Source organism: Aphelocoma coerulescens, unplaced genomic scaffold (assembly GCF_041296385.1).
Source record: "Aphelocoma coerulescens isolate FSJ_1873_10779 unplaced genomic scaffold, UR_Acoe_1.0 HiC_scaffold_60, whole genome shotgun sequence".
NCBI lineage: Eukaryota > Metazoa > Chordata > Aves > Passeriformes > Corvidae > Aphelocoma > Aphelocoma coerulescens.
The window spans coordinates 552069-563025 of NW_027183949.1; the positions used below are offsets into that span (position 1 = coordinate 552069).

The 10957-nt window shown below is 53.6% G+C and overlaps 1 long non-coding RNA gene across 1 annotated transcript; it reads left to right on the forward strand.

Annotated features, from left to right (window-relative positions):
- The first annotated feature begins 3430 nt into the window (after positions 1–3430).
- LOC138102048 (uncharacterized) lies at positions 3431–6703 on the forward strand. Its single transcript, XR_011147294.1, has 3 exons — positions 3431–3527; positions 4262–4447; positions 6489–6703. It is a non-coding gene; the product is annotated as an uncharacterized lncRNA (long non-coding RNA).
- Positions 6704–10957: the final 4254 nt, after the last annotated feature.

Genomic DNA, 10957 nt, shown 5'->3' on the forward strand with positions numbered 1-10957 from the left:
GTGTCACAATGGGCTCCTTGATTCCATGATTCCCCACGGTGTCACAATGGAGCCTTGTTTCTAGGAGGTTCTGTACTGTCACAATTGTCTCCTTGATGCCATCAGCCCCTGCAGTGTCACAATGGCTCCTTGGTTCCATGAGGAACACAAAAGCTTTGCATAAACATTGAGCAACAGCTGCTGAACACACCTGGGACACATCTGCTTGCATCAAAAGAGGGCTTCAAGCTGAGAATGGCACCAGCAGCTTCCATCTGCAACAGAGAGCCAGGGAAAGGACAGGGACAGAGAATTCAGTGGAAAGACACAGAGAATTCTTCTCCCAGAGATCATTCCTGCTCCCACTGTCCCTTGGAGAAAGGGGACATCATTGCAGGCAGCCTGTACTGAGCATGTGGCTCCTGAGTAGGGTTTGTTGTTTAGGAAACCTGCTCAGGCTTTTCGATTCTTTCCTTAAAAACAGGAAAACTTCTCCTGGGGCTGTGTGCAGGCAGAGCCCTGAGGAGAGCAGGTGGCACATGGTGCGCTGGGCTGGGACAGCCAGCTGCAAAACTCAAGGGAAGAAGCCCAAAGTGGCACAATGGCTCCTTGGCTTCACGTGGATCACCTGTGTCACAATGGTCTCCTTGGTTCCATGAGGTTCCGCAGTGTCACCATGGTCTCCTTTGATCCGCACTGTCATCATGGACAATTGGTTCCATGAGGCCCCGCAGTGTCACAATGGTCCCTTGGTTCCATAGGTTTTATGTTGTAACAATGGACTCCTTGCTTCCATGAGCTAGCCTGCTTTTTGCAGAGGTGTCTTTGGTTCCAACAAGGCCCCGCTGTGTCTCAGTGCACCCTGGGTTCCATGTGGATCTGGAGTGTCACAAAGGCTCCTTGGTTCCACGAGGTCCTGCTGTGTCACAATGGATCCTGTGCTCCATGAGGCCCTCCAAAGTCATCATGGAGGCTTGGTTCCATGAGGTTCCATTGTGTCCCAGTGGTCGTCTTGGTTCCATGAGTTTCCTTAGTGTCACAATGCTCTCCATGGTTCCATGATTCCCCACAATGTCACAATGCTCTCCATGGTTCCATTAGGAATCAACAAACCTTCTACACTGGAATTCTGGAGGGTGGACTTTGGCCTATTCAGGACGCAGATTTGGGGAGTACCTTGGAAAACAGCTCTTAAAAACAAAGGTGTCCAGAAACAATGGCCACACGACAAGAAAGAAATCCTGAAGGCACAGGAGCAGGCTGTCCCTATGTGCCGAAAGATGAGCTGGCCGAGAAGAAGACCAGCCTGGAGTGGGCAAGGAGCTTTTGCAGGCACTCAGGGGAAAAAATAAAGCGGGTGCATCACCTTTGGGCAGAGGGGTAGGAAACTCAGGAAATGTTTAAGGATGTTGTTAGGTCACGCAGAAAGAAAATTAGAGGGGTGAGAGCTCCATTAGAACTTAACTGGCTGCTTCTCTGAAGGATAATAAAATTTTTTTATAACTACATTAATGGCAAAATGTGTTTTTTTGGGGGGCTTCTCATGGTTTAATGGGATATCCCTATATTTTGGGGGATCTCCTCATTGTTTTATGGGATCTCCTTGTGGTTTTGAGGTCTTCATGTTGTTTTTTCTGGTCTCATGGTTTTTTGGGTCTTGCCACGTGCTTTTTCGAGGTCTTGTAATGTATTTTGGGGGTCTCCTCATGGTCGTTTGGGGTCTTCTTATGGTTTTATGTAGTCACTGTGTGCTTTTTGGGGGTCTTCTTGGAGTTTATGGGGTCTCCTTATGATTTTTGTGGGCTTCTCATGGTTTTTTGGGTTCTTCTTATGGGTTTTGGGAGGTTTTCCCGTGGGTTTATGGGGTCTTCTCATGATTTTGGGGGTTTTCCCGTAGGTTTATGGGGTCTTCTTCTAGTTTTTTTGGGTTCTTGTCATGTGCTTTTTGGGGTCTTGTAAAATATTTTGGGTCTCCTCACAGTTTTTTTGGGGTTCCTCGTGATTTTTGGGTTCTTCTCATGGGCCGTTTTAGGGTGTCCTCATGGGTTTGGGGGGCTCCTCATGCATTTTATTGGGATCTCTTCTTGGTTTTTTGGGGGTTTCCTTGTGATTTTTGGGATCTCCTTGTATTTTTTAGGGGTCTCCTTGTGGTTTTTTGGCATCTCCTCATGGATTTTTAGGGTGTCCTCACATTTTTTTGGTTTCTTTTCACACCTTTCAACTCCCCATTTTCCACCCCTTCCCTCAACTCTCCCCCTCCATCCGTGTCCACCTCAGAATGCCCATGGTCCTACCGGGCTGGAATTCCCAGTCATCCATCAAATTGTGGCTCTGGACCAAACTCCTGGCCAGGCAAAAAATCGGCCTCTGCGTTGTCACCTCCATGTCCCCAACCTGCGCCTGCCAGGGCAGCACATCCAGGGTGCCAAGGGTTGGGATCCGCACCCCCTGCAACCGGAATTTTTGGGATTTTGGGATCTGCTTCCCCACAGAAGTGGAATTTTGGGATTTTGAAGTGGAAACTTGGGATTTTGGGGTCTGCGTTCCATGGAACCGGAGTTTTGGGATCTTGAGATCTGTACCCCCTGCAAGCAGAACTTTGGGATTTTGGGATCTGCTCACCCTGGAAGTGGAATTTCAGGATTTTGGAATGAGCCAGAGGTGACCTCGACCCCCAGGAGGGAACATGGTGGGGGAACTGGGGTGACCTTGTTCCGCAGCAGGAGCTGGTCCAGGACAAAGTCGGCCACCACGTCCCAAATTTCCTTCCACTCTGGGAATTGAGGGAAACTGAGTCAGGATCCTGACAGATCTGACATTCCCAGGGGTACAGGAGGGTGAGAGGTCATTCTGCACTCTCTCAGGATGTGGGATCAGGATGTGGGATCTGGATGTGGGGGGTGTGGGATGTCCCACCACCAGCCTAGCTCCTGTTGTGTCCCTAGGACACTCGGTGATGCTGCTGGTGGCACTGTGACTTCGGTGGGGCCTCTGTGACATCGTGGTGACACCGCGGGGTCACGGGCAGGGATACGGGGCTGGGGCAGGGAGGAGAGATGGGACATTGAATGGGGGACATGGAATGGGGGACGTGGGGGTGTGGGACAAGTGGGATGGTGAGGGAGGTATCTTTTCAGCTTTTTACCGGCTTGTGCTAGTAGTTCAATGCCTTAGAAAGCCTCAAACAACCCAGAGAGGTGGCACGGGCAATCCAGCATTTCAGTAGCTCTAAAATCGGTAACTGTGTCAGCTGCAAAGCAAATACCTCCAGCAGAAGCAAAGAGGGAGAAATACAGCTGTCTGCTCGCTCAATTTCCCACAGTTAGAAGCTTTCAAAAGAAACAGATGACAAGAGGCGTTTGCAGAAGGGGTAGCAGAGCCAAGAGAGGCGGGGCCTCCCTTGACCCTCTCTTTTATTCGGAGAAGGGGAAAGGGGAGGACTGGGGGCAGACCCGGGGTGACCGGCCAATCAGACACTGCTAAAGAGTCTGAGTTACATTTGGGTTTGCCCGAGCTTGGAACAAAGGAGCTCAGAGCACATGGCAGAGGCAAGTGTCCTCATGGGAGGGGAAGCTCAGAACAGGCAGCAACAGGATGGGACATGGAATGGGGGACATGGAATAGGGGATATGGGGGTGTGGGACAATGGGACGGGACATGGAATGGGGGATATGGGCGTGTGGGACAATGGGATGGGACATGGAATAGGGGATATGGGCGTGTGGGACAATGGGATGGGACATGGAATAGGGGATATGGGGGTGTGGGACAATGGGATGGGACATGGAACGGGGGATATGGGCGTGTGGGACAATGGGATGGGACATGGAATTGAAGACATGGGATGGGGATATGGGGGATGTGGGATGGGGCAGATGGAATGGGAATGGGGGGATGTGGGGGATGGGAGATGGGGATGAGGGACATGGGATGGAGAGGGAAATGTGGGGCATGGGGGATTTGGGGCATGGGGGATGGGTGATGAGTGACATGGGATGGGGGACAAGGGGACATGGGAGATGGGACATGGAGTGGGGGCCACAGGATAAGGACATGGAAGGGGGGAATGGGATGAGGGACACGGAAGATGGGGGAAATGGGGGACAGGAGGTGGGGGACATGAAATGGGGGACATGGAGTGGGGACTTGGAGGATGTTGGATGGGGGACACAGAATGGGGGACAAGGAAAACATGGGGGACACAGTCTCCAGGTGTTCAAAGAGATTACAATGAGCAGACACAATGACAAAGCAATTTTTGAGGCATTTTTCTTATTATCAGGTCCTTACACCTGGTCAATGCCCAAATCCCGGGACAGGGATCCTGGCTGCTTGGCTTCACCACCATCCAGCTCCACATGGGAGCCGCGATATCCCAGCACGGAGCAGCCGGGTCACCAGGGGCTCTCCCGACTGGCGGCTGAAATCTTTTCACACATCTCACAGCTCACCTGAGGACCGGGAGTGGGTGATTATCTGTGGCCTTGCCTCTTCCTCCTGTTGTGAGGGCCCTGCCTCTTCCTCTTCATCCCTCACTGAGGGATTGGTGATGATTTGGTCTCAGATTTCTTCTCCTGTATAGCAGGAGCTGCTCCGGCAGGGGCTGTTCCTCTGGCTCAGCTGCAGTTGGAATGCCCACGGTGCCTGTTGCTCTGCTTTCCTCCTCCTCCCCCTGAGGGTGCTGTCCAGTGACCAGCAGTGTCCCAGAAACAGTAGCCAGGGCCCAGCAGGCTGCATCACTTTGCACCTCTCTGGAGCTGCTGCAGCATTTTCCTTCACGTATTCTATCACTTTAATGGGGTCCTGTGGCTGTTCAGGGGTGAACTTCCAAACCATTGGAGGAGAGGAGTTCTCCAAATACTGGCCCATTCCCTCCCACATTCCATGCCACTCGTGACTATCCACCCTCGGGGCAGGTCTCTGAATGACCGTCCTGGAAACTTCTGTCCTGACTCTAAACATGGTGTGGACCCCACTGAGGAGACCCGGCAGACACAGCAGCAAGAACAGGATTTCCTTAACATCCAGAGGGAATTCAGAATTCCCCAAAGCTGTTGGAAAAGGCCTGAAGGAGGAGAAGGGGGTGAAAGGCTGGGCAAAATCATCACCCTCCCCTGTTCCCCCCACAGGCTGGGCACAATTATTAATGAATTCCCAGAGGTAGCACCCGAGGCCAGGGCAGGAGAGCAGCACTGGAGACACATCCCAAATGACCCCCACTGCCCTTGATGTTCTCACAGCACAAACTGATATCCCACAGCACAGCAACAAAGCAATCCTGGTGCCTCTCCCTGCTCTGGAAAAGATCCCTGAGAGGAGCACAGACAGGAATATGCACAGGGTGAGGTCCCACAGCCCCATGAGCAGACCAAGGCACATTGTGCCCAGGGGCTCTGTCCCTGATACAGCAAATGCTCAGATCAAATTTGCTTCCAACCTGCTCTGTGCAGATCTGGTGTTTTACAACCCAAATGCCCCACATTTTCCCCAGAAAGGTGCTGTCCCCCATCCACTCAGCCCCTTTGCAATCACAATCTGCTATAATTTCCCATTTGCCCTTCGTCTCTCAGTGTTCACACGGGGATTGTGAAGCCTCTTCTGCTCCAGGAGCCTGGTTGGGAAGCAATTGGCCCCATAACCTGGGGACAAGATATTAATGACAAAACTGCTCATGCCAGCAGAGACAAGAGAGGGGCAGAGGAAAGGGGAGAGCCAGGCCCAGGGGACAGGGCTGGAATGGTGATGGCTGTGAGGTCACTCCCAGTGCAGCAGCCTGGCTGGCCCTCAGCAGACATTGTGGCCAGGAAGCACTGTGAGGTCACCCAGCACATCAGAGACCCCACACAACAGGAATTCCATCCCTGGGGAGGTGAAGGAGTGCGGCAGCAGGGAGAGGCCCCACCTGGGCTCTGATTCTGGGGCACCTCTGTTGCACAACCTGACCAGCCCTGGCACACAGGGAGGCCGGCTGGGCTCATGGCCACCCTGCTCTGCACCAGCCCTGCAACTGGGGAAAAATCTTTCCTCATCTCCTGGCTGAACATCCTGTTTCACCCAACACCCCTTGTCTTTCATCCTCCTCACACGCTCCAGCCAAGCTTTCTCTGCCTAAAAACAACAAAGTCACCATTTCTACATTTCCCCTTTGCAAACTGTCCTTGCTGTCACCTCCTGGCAGTGGCCTCATGGGCCCTGTCAGAGCCCGCCCTGTCCCTGCCCTGCCCCAGCTCTGCTGCCCCACAGCTGCTGGATCAGGAGGGGCAGAGCCATGGGGGAGGGGAATGCACAGGGACTCCTCCTGGGAGGGACCTTGGGAGGTTTCCAGGCCAGGCCAAAGCCCAGCCAGCAGAGAAAGGGACCCAGGGATGGGCTGTTTGTGTGCTCTGCCATGGCAGGAGAAGATGCAGAGCCACCAGCTCCCTTCATGCCGTTCTCTCTCTGTTTTCTCAAACTTGTGCCTCTACAAACCACCATGATCCCTTCCCTTGCCTTCCTGTATCCTTTTCTAGGCATCCCTCAGGAAGTCTGGAAAATGCTCTTTCTGTCTGACCTCCATGAGTCTCAGACCCAGAGGAAAAACCCCATCCTCATCTGTGAGGTCATCCTGGGAGAGTCTGCCACTGACCCACTTGGGGAATCTTTCATGCAGAAATGTTGGAACATTCTCTGACTTGTTTTAGACGGTTTGAATTTTGAATGGTTTCTGCACAAATATGGCAATTCATGTCCCTGGTATGGCAATTCTTTGATTTTCATGGAAATATAAGGGATTAGGTGAGATGAAAATGCTAACATGGTGAAAGCAGGTATTTGCAGCCCTATGGAGAAGCAGTTGGTAAAATAAGAATCAAAGAATGATGGGGCTTAGAGACCTCAACTACAGGATCAGTATGTGGAGGTGGAGATGCCTGGGCTCAGTGGTTTGGAGACTGTAGTGGTTTGGTCCAAAATACTCATTACTGTTTATCTTCTGTGAGATAAGAATTAGGAGAAACGCAAAGCAGGCACCAAACTTGAAAGAATCTAAAGAAGTTTATTAACAGACCTAAAAGAGGGGAAAAAAATTATACCATAGCTTCAGAACTCTCCTCCTCCCCCCACCTTCCTCCCTTCTCCCACTGACAATGTAAAGACAACCCTTAAGATGTTCAGTCTGTTTACCACTTCCATAATAACCTTGTTCAGTCCAGTTAGAAAGAGAAGTCTCTTCTTGCTCGTGCTATGAAAACATTATCACAACGAGCCAGCTGCCCACTTCCAAATATTGTTCAGTCCATTTAGGAAGAGGAGTCTCTCTGCTCGTGATGTGAGTCCCTTCCCCCGACTTGCAGCTTTTCCTGCAACTGCTTTCGAGGGTCCACTCTTGAAGTTGTTTGGGGTACAATTTTAAGGTTGAGCCGTTCAGAAACAAAAACCAGAGGCCCTTCTCCTTCCCTGGGAGCAAAGGGTCTTCCTCATCTTCATCGTTAGGACTATCTCTGGGAGCATCTCTAGGAACTGAGGTTTTTCTCCTTTCCTCTTTGGAGCAAAAGTCCTCATCTGGTTCATCTGGTTCATCTCTCTCTGTCCAAACTTCTCATGAAATTACAGCTGCGGCAGCATCTGCCTATTGCTTACGAGTTGAACACTCCACCCCCCATATCTTCATGAAATTACAACGGGATACTCTGATATATCATAGCTTCACAACAGACTTTCAGCTTTAAGCATTTCCTCTCTCTCTTCCCTCAGGTTTTCAGCTCTTCACAGCAATAAAAGGGTTAATCTCACCTCGGCCTTGCAGCTGGAATGTGCCTTATCGCTGTTGGTCACTGACCTCTGCCGGACAGAGGTGCCGCTTTGCTGAATCTCGGCCGCAGTGGAGGGAGGGTTCCGAGCTGCTCCGGTCACCCACGGCAAGGCAGTGGGGGGGGGGGTTCCATGGCTGGAACAGGCCCATGGCTCCAGGCTGGCCGTGGCCCAGCCCGGCCTGGCCCAAGCAGGGCCTGGCCGGGCCCACTGGCCCCCACACGGGGCCTGCAGCCACCTGTGCCAGCGCCGGAAACGAGAGAGAGCTTGGGGGGGAGTTTGTCAATTCTTAAGTGTGGATCACAGAGGCGGTCACAACTTTAAGTGGCTTAAAGAATTGTCGATATTCAAACTGGCCAGCTGATAGGTTCTATCAGGTCCCAGAGGAAGCTGTAAGCACCCCTTAGCAAGGATATCCCTTCCGGGACTATGCTTGCTAACCTATGACATGAGGGAAAAAAGAGGGTGCATCACATTTGAAGGAATGTCAGGTATCGCAGGAAATGTTTAAGGGAGTCTTTAGGTCATGTAGGAAAAAACTTAGAGAGGCAAAAGCCCAGTTAGAACTCAATCTGGCCACTTCTGTGAAGGACAATAAAAATATTTTCATAAACACATTAATGGCAAAAGGGAGGGCAAGGAGAACCTCCATTCCCTGTTAGATGGAGGAGGGAATTTAGTAACTAAAGATGAGGAAAAGGCTGACCTACTTAACCTCTTCTTTGCCTATCTTTTCAACATTAAGACAGGTCGTCCTCAGGACAAGTGGCCTCCTGGGCTGGTAGATGGGGACAGGGAGCAGAACAGCCCCTGTAATCCAGGAGGAAGCAGCTGGTGACTGCTGAGCCCCTCAGATGCTCACAGGTGTCTCTGGGAGCAGATGGAATCCATCCTAGGGGGATGAGGGAGCTGCTGGATGAGCTCCCCAAGCGTGGATTTCAGTGTCTTCATTGATGATCTGGATGAGGGCATTGAGTCCAGCACCAGCAAATCTGCAGATGACACCAAGCTGGGTGCGAGTGTGGATCTGCTGGAGGGTAGGAGGGCTCTGCACAGGGACCTGGACAGGCTGGATCCAGGGCCCAAATCCAACCATGGGAGGTTCAACAAGACCAAGTGCCAGCTCCTGCACTTTGGCCACAACAACCCCTGCAGCGCTACAGGCTGGGGACAGAGTGGCTGGACAGTGGCCAGGCAGAAAGGGACCTGGGGGCACTGATGGGCAGCAGGCTGGACATGAGCCAGCAGTGTGCCCACGTGGCCAAGGAGGCCAATGGCTCCTGGCCTGGATCAGGAATGGAGTGGCCAGCAGGACCAGGGCAGGGATTCTCCCCCTGTCCTGGGCACTGGTGAGGCCGCACCTCGAGTGCTGTGTCCAGTTCTGGGCCCCCAATTTAGGAAGGACATTGAGGGGCTGGAGCGTGTCCAGAGAAGGGCAACAAGGCTGGTGAGGGGTCTGGAACACAAGTGCTGTGAGGAGTGGCTGAGGGAGCTGGGGTTGTTTCTCCTGGAGAAGAGGAGGCTCAGGGGAGACAAGGAGGTGTCAGGGCACGGCTTGGGCTTGATGATGTCCAAGGTCTTTTCCAGCCTGGTTGATTCTGTGATTCTCTGAAACCACCCTTGAAGCAGCTGCAGGATGAGCCCTGGGCCTCCTCTTCAGAAGGTCCAGCAGCCCCTGTCCCTCAGCTTCTCCACACGCGCCCCAAAGCCCATCCTGTCAGTCCTGCAGAGCCTCTCCAGCTCCTCCTCACTGCCCCACAACAGGGAGCCCCACACCCAGACACAGCAGCCCAGATGTGCCCCCCTGGCCTGTGGTGCCCCTGGCAAGGGAACAGCTCGAGGCACTGCAGGGCCCTGCAGACAATTCCTGCAGCACTTGTAGGATGATCCTGCTCCCCAAGGGACGTTCCCGTGGTGCCAAGGCAGGAACTGAAATGGGGAGTGGGGCCAGAGAGGAAAGGGCAACCAGGGCTGGGCTGTTTGCAGGGGAGGGGACAGGGAAGGGCAAGAGCAAGAAATGTGGAGCAGGAGAGAGGAAAGAAAGCAAAGGTGAGGCAGAGGAAATGCTCAGGGCTGTTTGGGGGTGGCTGCCAGGCAGCCCTGGCTCTGAGCAACAACGTCTGCAGTGGGACAGGAAACTCAGAGCTGATGGGAACAAACTTTCTGGCTGACTTGAGAGGCCACGACAAAGCTGAGAGGTTTCCCTGCCGTCCCCCAGCCCTTGCTGGCCCCCAGGGGCTGATGGCATTTGTGCTCACTCAGGTTCCTCTCCCCACACCAAGACCGTGGGGTGCTCACGCCTGGGCTGTGCAGTGCAAACAGGGGCTCCTGAGCCAGTCCTGCCGTGGGTGTGCCTGCAAGGATCCAGCCCCTCTCTGAGCTGGGGAGAGGCCAGGGCTGCAGAGGGGGGATGTTGCTGGCAGGTGCATGAGGCCGCTCTGGGACGCTGCCCTGGGGTGTCCAGCGCAGGGGGGATGGATCAGCCCCTGCTCTGCTGCTCCTTCCCGGCTCCCCCAGGGACCCTGCAGAGCACCAGCCATGCTGGTTGCCCCCACCCTGCCCACGGCCACCCTGGGGCTGCTCACGGGGGTTTTCTCTGCTGAGCACTGGCCTGGGCGTGCTCTTGAGAGAGCCTGGGCAAGGAGCCTGGAGCCCCCAGGCCCTGCCCTGAGGCGTCAGCGCTGGCCCAGCAGTGCCCATGGCCTGTCCCTGCTGCAGCCCCGGCACTGCCACCCCAGGGCTGGGAGCGAGCCCCAGAGCACTCAGGCCCTGCAGCAACACCAGGGGCAGGAGGGCAGCGGGGCAGTGGCACGGGAGCAGCACTGGCAGCACCAAGGGCTGCTGCTCCTGGGCACAGCTGCTGTGCCCCCCTGATCTGCCCCCAGCTCTGCACACAGACATTGCTGCTGCAGCTCCACAGAAGGCAACTAAAGGGGCATCTCTGCTGGAAACTTTGCTGGCAGATCCTTGAGTTCATTTAAAGGCAGCGAGAGCACAGCTCCTCATTGACACAGTCTGGGGCCACAGCCAAGGTGCAGAGAAACAAAATGAGAAATGGAAGAAATATTGCCCTTGCTTTGTGGACAACAATAAATTACTGAAGGCAGAGAAAATAACCCCAGAACCAAACCAAGTAGAACTATCAAAGACGAGTTTTATTACAAGTGATTTGCAAAAATTGGCAACCAGT